This window comes from Schistocerca serialis, chromosome 9, assembly GCF_023864345.2.
Source record: "Schistocerca serialis cubense isolate TAMUIC-IGC-003099 chromosome 9, iqSchSeri2.2, whole genome shotgun sequence".
Taxonomy (NCBI): domain Eukaryota; kingdom Metazoa; phylum Arthropoda; class Insecta; order Orthoptera; family Acrididae; genus Schistocerca; species Schistocerca serialis.
The window spans coordinates 384,167,526-384,183,993 of record NC_064646.1 but is presented as its reverse complement, the minus strand read 5'-3'; positions in this window follow the sequence as shown (position 1 = coordinate 384,183,993).

The following is a 16,468-nucleotide window of genomic DNA, read 5'->3' as shown; positions in this document are numbered from 1 at the left end:
ATTTTTAATGCGACACCTTATGTCAGAGCAAAATTTCTCTTTAGATTTTCATTACAAATGCAATTTCGTTAATGTAAATTTTGTGTGAGCTGAAATGAGTGTGGTTAGCGTAGTACGACACTGAAAGATTTTTACCAATATGGACAGTGACAGAAAAACATGGACCTGTGTCAATCTTTTTTATGAGTCGTTCGCTGCCGGAAATACTGATTTTTATCTATATATACCAGGTTCGAGTCCCAGTCCGAAACACAATTTTAATCTTCCAGGAAGTTTCAAATCAATGTACGTAACGCTTCAGAGTGTAAATTCATTCTACGTCTACCAACATTATTTATAGTTTTCTGAGTCACTTTTACATGGTATCTTTTTGCAAGAGATAAGTTATTTACTTATGACGTAGTTTTTAGCAACAAGAGTAGAATTGAATTTATATACAATCACTGGTGGTGGGAAGCATATTAATAAAATACAAATAAATGGAAATGTCGTGTGGCTAGGGCCTCCCGTCGGGTAGACCTTTCGCCTGGTGCAGGTCTTTTGATTTGACGCCACTTCGGCGACCTGCGCGTCGATGGGGATGAAATGATGATGATTAGGACAACACAACACCCAGTCCCTGAGCGGAGAAAATTTCCGACCCAGCCGGGAATCGAACCCGGGCCCTTTGGAATATTATTCATGCATCTCATCAAATATGGTTTTCCGTAATGGCTGACAAAGTACACAGGGCCAAAATTCACTGAGACCACACGTTTTTAAATAATCTGTAAAACTATGATGTGCTTCATTTATGACAATGCACCAGTTTATGTGCTCTGTAGTGTTTCACGACTTTTTACTGGGTTTGCTGTGATGTAATCAGGTAGCTCACTGAGCATCAACGGACTAGACATGTGTGTTTTGTGGAAGCAAATAATCCTGTGTTTCAGATACTCCAATGAGAGGTGTGGAAGATTGAAAAAACACTGTTTATCCATGTTTTTGTTAAACAGCATGTTAGAGTGCCAGAAAATCTTAAAGAGATTGGCAGTTTAAATATTTTGAACAAATGTTTGATGTGATGAGACGAAAGAAAATGGAAAAGTATACCTGTATTTAAAATATATCAAGCACTATTAACCGGAAAAGTGATGGATACGAACTTACATAGTGATAAGTTCGGGAAATGAACCAATGCCAAAATCAAAACGAAACGAGTGCGTACACTATGTGATCAAAGGTGTCCCCCAGAAACATACGTTTTCCTTATTAGGTGCACTGTGCTGCCACCTACTGTCAGGTACTCCATATCAGCGACCTCAGTAGTCATTAGACACCGTGAGAGAGCATAATGGGGCGCTCTAAGGAACTCACGGTCTCGAACGTGGTCAGGTGATTGGGTGTCACATGTGTCATACGTCTATACGCGAGATTTCCACATTCCTAAATATCACTAGGTCCACTGTTTCTCATGTGATAGTGAAGTGGAAACGTGAAGGGACATGTACAGCAAAAAAGCCTACAGGCCGACCTCGTCTGTTGACTGACAGAGATTGCCGACAGTTGAAAAGGGTCGTAATGTGTAATACGCAGACAACTATCCAGACCATCACACCGGTATCACAGACTGCATCAGAATCCACTGCAAGTACTATGGCAGGTAAGCGGGAGGTGAGAAAACTTGGACTTCATGGTCGAGCGGGTGCTCGTAAGTCATACATAACGTCGGTAAATGACAAACGACGCCTTGCTTCGTGTAAGGAGCGTAAACATTGGACGACTGAACTATGGAGAAACGTTGTGTGGAGTGACGAATCACGATACACAATGTGGCGATCCGATGCCAGGGTGTGGGTATGGCGAATGCCCGGTGAACGTCATCTGCCAGCGTGTGTAGTGCTGACAGTAAAATTCGGAGGCTGTGGTGTTATGGTGTGGTCGTGTTTTTCATGGAAGTGGCTTGCACCACTTATTGTTTTGCGTGGAACTGTCGCACCACAGGCATACATGGATGTTTTAAGCACCTTTTTACTTCCGACTGTTCAAGAGCTATTCGGGGATGGCGACTACATCTTTCAACACGATGGAGCACCTCTTCATAATTCATGGCCTGTGGCGGAGTGGTTACACAACAGTAACATCCCTGTAATGGTCTGTCCTTCACAGAGTCCTGCTATAAAACACCTTTGAGGTATTTTGGAACGCCGACTTCGTGCCAGGCCCCACCGAACGACATCGATACCTCTCCTCAGTGCAGCACTCCGTGAAGAATGGGCTGCCATTCTCCAAGAAACCTTCCAGCACCTGATTGAACGTACGCTTGTGAGAGTGAAAGCTGTCATCAAGGCAAAGGGTGGCCCAACACCATACTGAATTCCAGCATTACCGATGGAGGGCGCCACGAATTTGTAAGTCATTTTCAGCCAGGTGTCTGGATATTTTTGATCACGCAGTGTATCTAGCTTGTTTATTTTCTCAAAATAAGACGCTTTGACGTGATACATCAGTTATCACTAGTTTGGAATCTCTTCATGGCTTCACAGACAGATCTACCGAAGGTATCCTGAGTTTAGCTACATCAGCATCTAGGTAGTACATAGTCTGCAATCCACCTTGTGGTGCGTGGCAGAGGATGCCTTGTACCACTACTAGACATTTCCTTTCCTGGTCCACTTGAATATAGAGCCAAAGAAAAACGATTGTCTGTATGCCTCCGTACGAGCCCTAATTGGTCACGTCTGCGGTCGTGATCCTTGTGCAAAACGTACCGGTAGACCAGTTCTGCAGTCAGCTTCAAATACCAGCTCCCTAAATTTTCTCAGTAGCATTCCTCGAATAGAAGGTCGGCTTCCCTCTGGGGATTCCCATTTGATTTCTCGATCCATCTCCGTAAGCAGGCCCTTTCGTTTACTCCGACCTGGTGAGAATCCCGGACACTCTAGTAGTACTCGAGAATACATCGCATTAATGTTCTATGTCCCCTTTTAGAGATGAACCACACTTCTCTAAAACTCTCCCAATAAACCTAAGTCGACGATTCGCCTTCCCTATTACAATCCTTACACTCTCCTTGAATTTCATTTCGCTTTGCAACGCTACGCCCAGATATTTAAACGACGTAACTATGTCAAGCAGTGCACTACTAATGCTGTATTCGAGCTTTATGGGATTGTATTTCCTACTCATCCGCATTAACTTGCATTTTTCTGCATTTAGAGATAGCTGTCATTCATCACACGAGCTAGAAATTTTGTTTAAGTCATATTGTATTTTCTTATATTCGATGAACTTCGACACCTTACCGCACACCAGACCAACATCAGCAAACTACTGCAGATTGCTGCCAATCTGTCCGCCAGATCATGTCTGTGCACAGAAAATAATAGCAGTTTAATCACACTACCGTGGGCACTATACTGACGATACCCTTCCCTCTCATGAGCACACGCTCTCAAGGACAACGTCTTTGGTTCTGTTACTTAAGAAGTCTTCGAGAAACTACATATCTGGTGAACTACTTCGTATGCTACTGTCTTTGTTAACAGTCTGCAGTAGGACCCCATGTCAAAGACTTTTCGGAAATCAAGGAATACGAACTCTGCCTGTTCCCCTTAATCCTCGGTTCGGAGGATGTCATGTGAGAAAAGGACAAGCTGAGTTTCTCTCGCTTTCTAAAACTTTGCTGGTTTGTGTACAGAAACTCTACCGTCTCAAGGAAATTTGTTATGTTCGAACTGAGAACAAGTTCAAGAACTCTGCAGCAATCCGTTGTTAAGGATATTGGACTGTAATTTTACGGGACCGCTCATTTAACTTACAGAAGTCACTTGCACGTTTAGGACTTTGCGCTGACTCGAAACAGCATATCCAGACACTCCAGGATGATGATGGCATTGAAACAGAGGATGACACGCGTAAAGCTGAAATACTAAACACCTTTTTCCAAAGCTGTTTCACAGAGGAAGATCGCACTGCAGTTCCTTCTCTAAATCCTCGCAAAAACGAAAAAATGGCTGACATCGAAATAAGTGTCCAAGGAATAGAAAAGCAACTGGAATCACTCAACAGAGGAAAGTCCACTGGACCTGACGGGATACCAATTCGATTCTACACAGAGTACGCGAAAGAACTTGCCCCCCTTCTAACAGCCGTGTACCGCAAGTCTCTAGAGGAACGGAGGGTTCCAAATGATTGGAAAAGAGCACAGATAGTCCCAGTCTTCAAGAAGGGTTATCGAGCAGATGCGCAAAACTATAGACCTATATCTCTGACGTCGATCTGTTGTAGAATTTTAGAACATGTTTTTTGCTCGAGTATCATGTCGTTTTTGGAAACCCAGAATCTACTATGTAGGAATCAACATGGATTCCGGAAACAGCGATCGTGTGAGACCCAACTCGCTTTATTTGTTCATGAGACCCAGAAAATATTAGATACAGGCTCCCAGGTAGATGCTATTTTTCTTGACTTCCGGAAGGCGTTCGATACAGTTTCGCACTGTCGCCTCATAAACAATGTAAGAGCCTACGGAATATCAGACGAGCTGTGTGTCTGGATTGAAGAGTTTTTAGCAAACAGAACACAGCATGTGGTTATCAATGGAGAGACGTCTACAGACGTTAAAGTAACCTCTGGCGTGCCACACGGGATTGTTATGGGACCATTGCTTTTCACAATATATATAAATGACCTAGGAGTGTCGGAAGTCCCATGCGGCTTTTCGCGGATGATGCTGTAGTATACAGAGAAGTTGCAGCATTAGAAAATTGTAGCAAAATGCAGGAAGATCTGCAGCGGATAAGCACTTGGTGCAGGGACCCTTAACATAGACAAATGTAATGTATTGCGAATGCATAGAAAGAAGGATCCTTTATTGTATGATTATATGATAGCGGAACAAACACTGGTAGCAGTTACTTCTGTAAAATATCTGGGAGTATGCGTGCGGAACGATTTGAAGTGGAACCATCATATAAAATTAATTGTTGGTAAGGCGGGTACCAGGTTGAGAATCATTGAGAGAGTCCTTAGAAAATGTAGTCCATCAACAAGGGAGGTGGCTTACAAAACACTCGTTCGACCTATACTTGAGTATTGCTCATCAGTGTGGGATCCGTACCAGATCGGGTTGACGGAGGAGATAGAGAAGATCCAAAGAAGAGCGGCGCGTTTCGTCACAGGGTTATTTGGTAACCGTGATAGCGTTACAGAGGTGTTTAACAAACTCAAGTGGCAGACTCTGCAAGAGAGGCGCTCTGCATCGTGGTGTAGCTTGCTGTCCAGTTTTCGAGAGGGTGCGTTTCTGGATGAGGCATCGAAAATATTGCTTCCCCCTACTTATACCTCCCGAGGAGATCACGAATGTAAAATTAGCGAGATTAGAGCGCGCACAGAGGCTTTCAGACAGTCGTTCTTCCCGCGAACCATACGCGACTGGAACAGGAAAGGGAGGTAATGACAGTGGCACGTAAAGTGCCCTCCGCCACACACCGATGGGTGGCTTGCGGAGTATAAATGTAGATGTAGATGTAGATGTAGACTCGCGATAAATGCAAACTGATTGAGGGGTCAATGTCGTGGAGCAGTTTCCGTTTTAGTTACGGTTTCGTCCGGACCTGGCGTCTTCTTTGTTTTCAACTCTTTCATTTGCTTCTTGTTTAAGTGGGATGCTAACAATTGCTTACCTGCTCTTTCTAGCAAAAATACGTATCCTTCTTGGTCGATTTATTAACTTTAATAACTATCTTCGCTATGATAACATCAAAACCATCAATCCCTGTCGCTATACTGACACGGTAGATAAGGTCAGGCCTGCTTGTAGCTTAGAAGTCTGAAATATTTACACCGCATGTGGGTTCTCTAACTAGCTGCTCAAAACAACTTTCGGGAAACGTGTCTAAAAGTGTTTCACAAGACTGCCTGTGCTCTTACCCCCTGCAATGTACCCATTGTCGGTCATAGCTTTCTATATTTCCTCAGTCGAGTTGAATGTTGACATCCTACAGGAAATTTTTCAGTTCTGGGGAAAGGAATTTTATCAGTCAGTTGCCAAATGTAATAAATACGGTTACTAAAAATATGCTGTTCCGCAATGAAGTGGTAATTTACTGTTGGACAGTGGACCGTGAGGCTGTCAGAACATGTGAAGACAGCCGACCGAACTCTTTACATCCAAGCTGTCAATTCGTGATACAGTTCTTATATTTTGTTACACCTAAAGATTAGCTTCCTGTATAATGATGTCACACCATTGCCTCTGTTAAACTTTTGCGTGCACGGTTTGCTCAGTACTGATGACAGGTATTTCGTCGTCTCGTTCGGAACTCTCATGCTTTGTTTTGAGTCTGGGTTTTTAGTTAAAACGCCAACTTTTGTCACCAGTAATTATTTTCTCTATCATTTTCTTGCAGAAAATTCCTCACAAGATTGTATTCGATCGTCCGATTGCGATCATGTGAGGAAGTCAGGGACAAACTGCGAACAAAGCAACTGCGTGTTAGAATTTTCATCTCATGACTACTTAAGCACTATTTATGATGTATATATTATCTCGTTATAGGACAAGTGTTTACACATCAAATAATAACTTCCACAGTACTTGACAGAGCTGTATGACGTAAGAACTATACGGGAAGACGAAGCCTGGAATACATGCAACAAATAATTAAGAACGTAGAGTGCAAGTGTTTCTCTGCAGACAAAAATTTGTAGTAGTTAGAAGACTAGTTACTAAAAACACGAATAATCTACGACTCAACCCTTCGAATATTTTTAATCAGTTCAATGTGGTGATGTTGTGGGCTCCATTTTTTTGAGAACCAACCACTTCTGTTTGTCTTCAGTGTGTCCCAGCTCTCGTGAAAAAGTTCCACACAAAAACTGCTGACCAGCAGAAGTACCGACTCATCTTACGACTTATTTATCAATACAATGTCTTTCTCATTGGAAAATCTCCTCTTAAGCAAAATTAAAACTGTTATCCATTCACTCGTCTTTCTTGTCGGTCTCCCTAATTTGACTCCCCAATTATTTGTTGGTGTATTCCAGACTCAGTCTTCTTCTACAGCTGTTACCCACTACAACTCCTCAAGTAAGGTCGACGTTATTCCTTGATATCTTAACACATGTCCTATCATCCTATCTCTTCTGCTTATGTTTGTGTCTCCCATGTTCCTTTCCTCGCCGATTCTGTGGCGAATTTACTTATTTCTTATCTTATCTGTCCATCTAACTTTCAACATTCTTCCGTAGCTTTATATCTCAAACACATTTCTGGTCTTCCTGCACTTCATGATTCACTTTCATGTAATAATATTCTCCAAACGTACACTGTCAGAAATTTGTTCCTTCAGTAGGTTTCTTTCTCTGCAGAAAAGCTTTGTTTGCATGTAAACATTTGCATTTTATATTCTCTTTACTTCGTCCGTTATGTGTTTTCTTGTTTCATTTCTTCTACTCGTTGTACTCGATTATGGTATTAAGTTTACTGGCAATCTCACTATTTTCTTCTTTCTTCGACTTACTCTCAGTACATAGTGTGTGCTCATTATATTGTGCACTCCATTCATCAGGTCCTGCAATCCATCCTCATTCTATGAGGATAGCAATGTCATCAACGAATCTTATCAATGGTATCCTTTCACCCTGAACATTAGTTCCACTGGTAAACCTACCAGCTACCCATTCTTCTTCTACTGTATTTCTTTCCCCCATTCTTGTCAATTGTTCCCTTATGCTCTCCCTGAAACTCTGTACAACCTCTGGTTCTTTCAGTTTATCCAGGTCCCATCTCCTTAAATTCCCACCTTTTGGTAGTTTCTTCAGTTTTAATCTATGGTTCATAACCAATATATTGTGGTCAGAGTCCACATCTGCCCCTGGAAATGTCTTACAATATACCTTCTAGTATCTCCAGGGTTCTCCCATGTATACAACCTTATTTCATGATTCTTGAACCAAGTGTTAGCTAAGATAAAGTGCAAAATTCTACCAGGCGGCATCCTCTGTCATTTCTTAGCCCCAATCCATATTCACCTACTACGTTTCCTTCTCTTCCTTTCCCTACTATCGAATTTCAGTCACCCATGACTATTAAATTTTCGTCTCCCTTTACAATCTGAATAATTTATTTTGTCTCATCATACATTTCATCAATTTCTTCGTCATCTGCAGAACTAGTTGGCATATAAACTTGTACTACTGTGGTACACGTGGACTTCATGCCTATCTTAACTACAATTATTCGTTCACTGTGCTGTTTGTAGTAGCTTGCCCGCACTCCTATTTATTCATTCATTTATTATTAAGCCTACTCCTGCATTACCCCTATTTGATTTCGTATTTATAACCCTGTATTCACCTGACTGGAAGTCTTGTTCCTTTTGCCAGCGAACTTCACTAATTCCCACTATATATAACTTTAACCTATCTATTTAAATTTTCTAACCTACCTGCCCGATTCGTAGAACGCCAGTTTTCTTTCTCCTGATAATGACGTCCTCTTAAGTAGACCCCGCCCGGAGATCCGAATGGGGGACCGTTTTGGTTAGTGTTAGAAGGCTTGGTCAGTCAGTCATCCAGACTGTTGCCCCTGCAGCTACTGAAAAGGCTGCTGCCCTTCAGGAACCACACGTTTGTCTGGCCTCTCAACAGATACCCCTCAGTTGTGGTTGCACCTACGGTACAGCTACCTTCATCGCTGAGGCACGGAAGTCTCCCCACCAACGGCAAGGTCCATGGTTCATGGGGGAAGGAGCACTTTTAGGTAATGGTTATGAACAGTGCGTTGTTGAGAGGCATACATGCAACCGACTTATTTCAATTATAACTTCAGTAAATGTTATTCAACATCGATTAGAATGGACAGGGACTGTGGTTGCTGTGTTTGGATGAGGGCTGAGTTGGCATCCCTTCGCTCTCAACTGCAAGCGGCGCTGACTTCGGTCGCGCAGCTAGAGGCTGTTGCCAATGGGCACCACTGTGGGGAGCCGGACTTGGGTATCATGGGGATGTCAACCTCGTCCCGTCTGTCCCCAGATCGGTCTGCCGCTGTGGTTGCCCCGGTTGCTGCCCGCAGTGGGGCTGAGCCCTCGCCTGTGGTTGATTGGGAGGTCGTTCTAAGGCGTGGCAGGCAGCGAAAGACGTCCCGGAGGCTGATCAGAAAGCCTCCCCGGTGCGTCTGACAAACAGGTCTCAGGCACTGTCTCTGGCTGAGCCAGATGCAGCTGCCTGCCCTGCTTCAGAGGATGATTCTCAGCCTTCAAGGTCCGGGCAATCACAGAGGGTGGGCTTATTGGCAGTTGGGGGCTCCAACGTTAGGAGCGTAATGGGGCCCCTTAGGGATATGGCGGCTAAGGAGGGGAAGAAAACCAGTGTGCACTCCGTGTGCATTCCGGGTGGAGTCATTCCTGATGTGGAAAGGGTCCTTCCGGATCCCATGAAGAGCATAGGGTGCAGCCAGCTACAGGTGGTGGCACATGTCGGCACTAATGACGTGTGTCGCTTTGGATCTGAGGAAATTTTCTCTGGATTCCAGCGGCTATCTGATTTGGTGAAGGCTCCCGGTCTTGCTTACGAGATGAAGGCAGAGCTCACCATCTGCAGCATCGTTGACAGAACCGACGGTGGACCTTTGGTGCAGAGCCGGGTGGAGGATCTGAATCAGAGGCTCAGACGGTTTTGCGACCTTGTTGGCTGCAGATTCCTTGACTTGTGCCATAGGGTGGTGGGGTTTCGGGTTCCGCTGAATAGGTCAGGAGTTCACTACACTCAGCTGGCGGCTACACGGGTAGCAGAGGCTGTGTGGCGTGGACTGAGCGATTTTTTAGGTTAGAAGGCCTCGGGAAAGTACGGAGTGGGCTGCAATCTCAAAGGGTGCATGGTAAATACAGGACGTGCTTGGATCAAGGAACAGTCGGAATTGTGGTTGTAAATTGTTGTAGTTGTTCTGGGAAAGTCCCTGAGCTTCAAGCGCTAATAGAAAGCACAGAAGCTGAAATCGTTATAGGTACAGAAAGCTGGCTAAAGCCTGAAATAAGTTCTGCAGAAATTTTTACGAAGTCTCAGACGGTGTTCAGGAAAGATAGATTAGGCAGAATTGGTGGTGGAGTGTTTGTGTCTGTCAGTAGTGGTTTATCTTGTAGTGAAGTCGAAGAAGGTACTCCGTGCGAATTGGTATAGGTGGAGGTTATACTGAACAGCCGAACTAAGTTAATAATTGGCTCCTTCTACCGACTCCCAGACTCTGATGATATAGTTGCTGAACAGTTCAGAAAAAATTTGAGTCTCGTAACAAATAAATACCCCACTCACACTCAACTAAGTACCTGGGTGTTAAAATTACGAACAACTTCAGTTGGAAGGACCACATAGATAATATTGTGGGGACTTCAACCTTCCCTCAATATGTTGGCAAAAATACTTGTTCAAAACCGGTGGTAGGCAGAAAACATCTTCCGAGATTGGCCTAATTGCTTTCTCGGAAAATTATTTCGAGCAGTTAGTCCACGAACCCACGCGAATTGTAAATGGTTGCGAAAACACACTTGACCTATTAGCCACAAACAATCCAGAGCTGATAGAGAGCATCATCACTGATACAGAGATTAGTGATCACAAGGTCGTTGTAGCTAGGGTCAATACCGTTTCTTCCAAATCCACCAGAAACAAACGCAAAATAATTTTATTTAAAAAAGCGGATAAAGTGTCACTAGAAGCCTTTTTAAGAGACAATCTCCATTCCTTCCGAACTGACTATGCAAATGTAGACGAGATGTGGCTCAAATTCAAAGATATAGTAGCAACTGCAATTGAGAGATTCATACCTCATAAATTGGTAAGAGATGGAATTGATCCCCCATGGTACACGAAACAGGTGCGAACGCTGTTGCAGAGGCAACGGAAAAAGCATGCGACGTTCAGAAGAACGCAAAATCCCGAAGATTGGCTAAAATTTACAGACGCGCGAAATTTGGCACGGACTTCAATGCGAGATGCCTTTAATAGATTCCACAACGAAACATTGTCTCGAAATTTGGTAGAAAATCCGAAGAAATTCAGGTCGTATGTAAAGTACACAAGCTGCAAGACGCAGTCAATACCTTCGCTGCGCAGTGCCGATGGTACTGTTACCGACGACTGTGCCACTAAAGCGGAGTTATTGAACTCAGTTTTCCGAAATTCCTTCACCAGGGAAGACGAATGGAATATTCCAGAATTTGAATCGCGAACAGCTGCTAACATGAGTTTCATAGAAGTAGATACCTTAGGGGTTGCGAAGCAACTCAAATCGCTTGATACGGGCAAGTCTTCAGGTCCACATTGTATACCGATTAGGTTCCTTTCATATTACGCTGATACAATAGCTCCCTACTTAGCAATCATATACAACCGCTCGTTCACCGATAGATCTGTACCTACAGATGGGAAAATTGCGCAGGTCGCACCAGTGTTTAAGAAGAGTAGTAGGAGTAATCCATCGAACTACAGACCTATATCATTGACGTCGGTTTGCAGTAGGGTTTTGGAGCATATACTGTATTCAAACATTATTAATCACCTCGAAGGGAACGATCTATTGATACGTAATCAGCATGGTTTCAGAAAACATCGTTCTTGTGCAACGCAGCTAGCTCTTTATTCGCACGAATTAATGGCCGCTATCGACAGGGGATCCCGAGTTGATTCCGTATTTCTAGATTTCCGGAAAGCTTTTGACACCGTTCGTCACAAGCAACTTCTAATCAAGCTGCGGGCCTATGGGGTATCGTCTCAGTTGTGCGACTGGATTCGTGGTAATAGACGGCAAATCATCGAAAAAAACTGAAGTGATATCAGGTGTTCCCCAGGGAAGCGTCCTGGGACCTCTGCTGTTCCTGATCTATATAAATGTCCTGGGTGACAATCTGAGCAGTTCTCTTAGGTTGTTCGCAGATGATGCTGTAATTTACCGTCTAGTAAGGTCATCCGAAGACCAGTATCAGTTGCAAAGAGATTTAGAAAAGATTGCTGTATGGTGTGGCAGGTGGCAGTTGACGCTAAATAACGAAAAGTGTGAGGTGATCCACATTAGTTCCAAAAGAAATTCGTTGGAATTCGAATACTCGATAAATAGTATAATTCTCAAGGCTTTCAATTTAATTAAGTACCTGGGTGTTAAAATTACGAACAACTTCAGTTGGAAAGACCACATAGATAATATTGTGGGGAAGGCGAGCCAAAGGTTGCGTTTCATTGGCAGGACACTTAGAAGATGCAACAAGTCTACTAAAGATACAGCTTACACTACACTCGTTCGTCCTCTGTTCGAATATTGCTGCGCTGTGTGGGATCCTTACCAGGTGGGATTGACGGAGGACATCGAAAGCGGCAGCTCGTTTTGTATTATCACGTAATAGGGGAGAGAGTGTGGCAGATATGATACGCGAGTTGGGATGGAGGTCATTAAAGCAAAGACGTTTTTCGTCGCGGCGAGATATATTTTCGAAATCTCAGTCACCAACTTTCTCTTCCGAATGCGAAAATATTTTGTTGAGCCCAACCTACATAGGTAGGAATGATCATCAAAATAAAATAAGAGAAATCAGAGCTCGAACAGAAACGTTTAGGTGTTCGTTTTTCCCGCGCGCTGTTCGGGAGTGGAATGGTAGAGAGATAGTATGATTGTGGTTCGATCAACCCTCTGCAAGCACTCAATGTGAATTGCAGAGTAGTCATGTATATGTAGATGTAGATGTAGAATAAGAACTGCTTGAAATAATTTCACGAAAGAAAAATAAATCTTGGCTTGAAAAGGTTTTCGTAAACAATTTGTCACATTAGTACTAGAATACACTTGCAATTTTTGAAAAATAAAATAATTTGAAACAGCTGCCAAATAAAGACGCGTAAAATTTGTACTGTCTCTGTAGTGTCCCAGTAACCTGCTCCGACTCATACAACCAACCGTGCGTTTCGCCTCTGTTTGACGCGCTCCTTTGATCAAAGACATATATAACAAATGAATTACGAACTGCTTTCAAAGATGGAAATATAAGCTGTCATTTGTACTGAATGAGATAGGAACAAAAACTCAAATGTCAATCTGAATTGGAATTTCCATAATTCTTTAAAATTAGGTTTCTATTTATTCTTGTTTATATCAGATGTAAAAATGTAAGGATGTCTCTTTTATGCATCTGTTTTCGAATTCTAAAATGCGAAACGTTCTTGTCGACTTTAAATACAGCATTGTATCGTGTTATTTCGCAAACACCAAGTAATTCACGACTAAGGTGGCATCGAAATATTTAGAGAGAATGGTGGTATTGTAAGATTTAATGTAGACTATAGAGTTTGGTTCGTTTCAAGGCCTGTATTTTTTTGCTACAAACAAATTCGCTATATACTCTGCAAGGCGGAGTAGTCGTGGCACTTAACAATGATTTTTACCGTCTTCTGCTTTTTCCTCATCCATGAGCCATAGAAAGGAGGAAGCACTTCGGGAGTTTGTAGGTTGTTTATGGGATTCACTTCCTCAGGTGCACAGCAGATAGAACAGAAAGTGAGTGAAAAAGGAAACCTGGCGGATGGCACTAGCGGGAGTCGATGGCCCGATCCGCTGACAAAAACGTAGAAAGCAGATGTCGTCCCGCTAGGACGATCAGCCGCGCCACTGACGATGCCGGACCATCTCGAAACCGCGGACGTTTTTCCGGCCTTACTGCGGACGGAGAGAGTTCTGGATCCCCGATGTGAAGAGACGCTGGGAATCTTTTTGGGCCAGTGTGCTCGCTGTAGCGTCCAGTGCAATGCTGCCAGGAACATTTCAGCAGGAAGCTGCCACTCTCCTCGCAGGACCAGCTTCTTGTTCACTTTCATGTAAAAGATTGCCTGGAAGTGTCATTCAGACGCCAAATGCAATGTATACTTTGTTACTTGAGCCTATAGACATCGAACGCCGGCTTTGAACCGTATCGCAGTGGCGGTTTGGTATATTACCTCACTCGCGCACAAACACAGGTAGGACACAATGTTTATTTTTATTATAATCATGATTATAAAGTAAGGACCGTGTCCATACAACTGAATTTTTTTGACTCACTTTATTACTTCAATACGGCATCTTCTATGTCGTGAAACACATGACCCGCCAGGATAACCGAGGGCGTTAACGTGCCGCTTTCCGCCTGGCCTATTAACGATGAAGGTGGCATCCCGGATGTGGTTCCTAGGCGGTTTTCCACATCCACCTAAGAAAATATAGGGCCGATTCCCACGTTCCGCCTCAGTTTCACGATTCGCAAACTTTTGGAAAACGATCTCACACTTGAACATGTGCTTTACTCAACACGCGGAAAGATGGCGTACGCGAATTCTGGCCTGGTGACGTGGTATCAGGAGGGACACTCGACCACCCACTGTCACTAATATGGCCAAACCGTATACACTGTAACAATGCCGACCCCGTTGTCGAACGTGATAAGGCAAGGAAAAAAGAAAGAAGAAGAAGTGACGTGAAGTACATATATATTTTCATTTGCTCTTTCAACATATAGTTTCTGGTATAGTATATGTACATTACAAACCTAATCTAGGCAGCTTTTGCTCAAGTCGGCTTTATTACTTTCCATGTGTGCTGACCTTGCTGTACATATACTCGGGTTGTACTGCTAGTGAAGCTGTTGTCCTACTTGTAGAACCCAAAACAATGTTTAACTCAAGACACAAACTGTACATGCACTCTTCTATCATCTTAACCTCCTTTGTGTTAGAAAAATGTGATATTACCACCTTGAGCTTCTGGTGAAGTACTTTATTTATACAACCAGTTTCAGTCGTCTGACTATCACCAGGTTCATAAAAGTATTCACAGCACCATGTTAGGCGAAATACAAAATCGTTAACGTCAGGTGATAAAACCATGAATAATACACATATCGCTATAAAAATTACGTCGTCAACATATAAAAACTGTGCTACGGAGTGTACACATTCATGTTAAAACTGTAATCGGCGTTCACGCTGTGAACAGATTTATACCACGCAGAGGTGGTGTGTGTCAGATCATTGGCCAAGATTGTAGTGAGTTGTTGTTTAATAGGTCTCGTCATTTATCAGTTGCTTGCACGCTGCTATAGCTTTTTGAATGTGATAATTTTCTTCAGTTCTAATGAATTATTTATTGTGACTATTTATTATGATAATTTTCATGTCTTTTTCTATATTTGTTGCGTGATGGCTTTACTATATCAAGCGGTTTGTAAATTTCGAGTAACAGTTCTAGAATCTGACGTGTTCCTTGGAGCTTGTGCTCAAATTCCTGCTTGTTATTCTAACATACACAGCTCTGCACCTTTGGCATTTGGGTTGGTAGCTGCATGACTATTTCTTGGAATTTGCTTATCTTGAGTGTTCAGGTCTTTAAACATGTTTGTAGAGAATTTGTTGTTTTATATGTTATTTAGAGGCCTTGCTTCCGTACAATTTTTCCAACTTTCTTTGTTAGTCTGTATGTGTATGTCACTGTGCCTTAGTGTACCAATAAACGACTTCATAAACTGAGGCGAAACGCCCTTGGGAAAACAAATATTGCCTCATACAGTTGGAAAGAAAATACTATCTACCGTATCCTAAAATACCTTCTACCTTCTTCCGTGGCTTCGGAAAGAATATTAAATGTTTCCTAAGCCACCATTCGCCATGACTGTGCCAACTACACGTAGTACACGTTTAAGAACTATATTTCACAGATCAGATACTATCGCCCTCTTCTAAGCGGAATCATTCAATCGTCTCTCAATAATTACTGTTTAATAGATTCAAACAGTTCTACACAATTTCCAATTAAACAAGACATACAAATGTACCATACAACGACGTATCACGACTAATACTGACATATTCCCTATTTTAATAGGAACCTTAGATATCAGGGTATTTCTAATAACAGGATTGAAGAAACACTACGGGTATTAGCAACAATGAAGACACCAATGACCACGTTGAAATTACTTATAGTTTTATTTATGGATTCTTTCGTTACTTCTTGGTAGAACAGTTACATATTTAATGTTGAATAATACCGTCCATTACCTAACACCGAGCGAGGTGGCGCAGTGATGTTAAATGAACGTGTTTGTTGCACAACGCAACCGAAGAGTGCTCAGTTTAACGGTTTCTCAGCCAATTCAAGACGTCACAAAAAAGTTGCATTATAACCATTTAACCCATAATAATTCGGAATTTAATTATTTACTGTGCTTCACACTGTATATTGTGTAGAGTATAATTTCAACGTTAAGAATCAAGTTTGATGCGCAACACACTGTGCAAGTGATTGTATCTTTGTCTATAGTGTTTGGTTATCTAAGAGCCAGTGTCCCTTTCAAATGCTAGTCAGATTTTTCCTGAAGATGGCATAATAATCCTAAAACTAGTTTGAAATAAACAAAAATCAATAGGGGACCTGTTAGCCAATTTTAAACGCACTTAAATATTTGTCGTATAA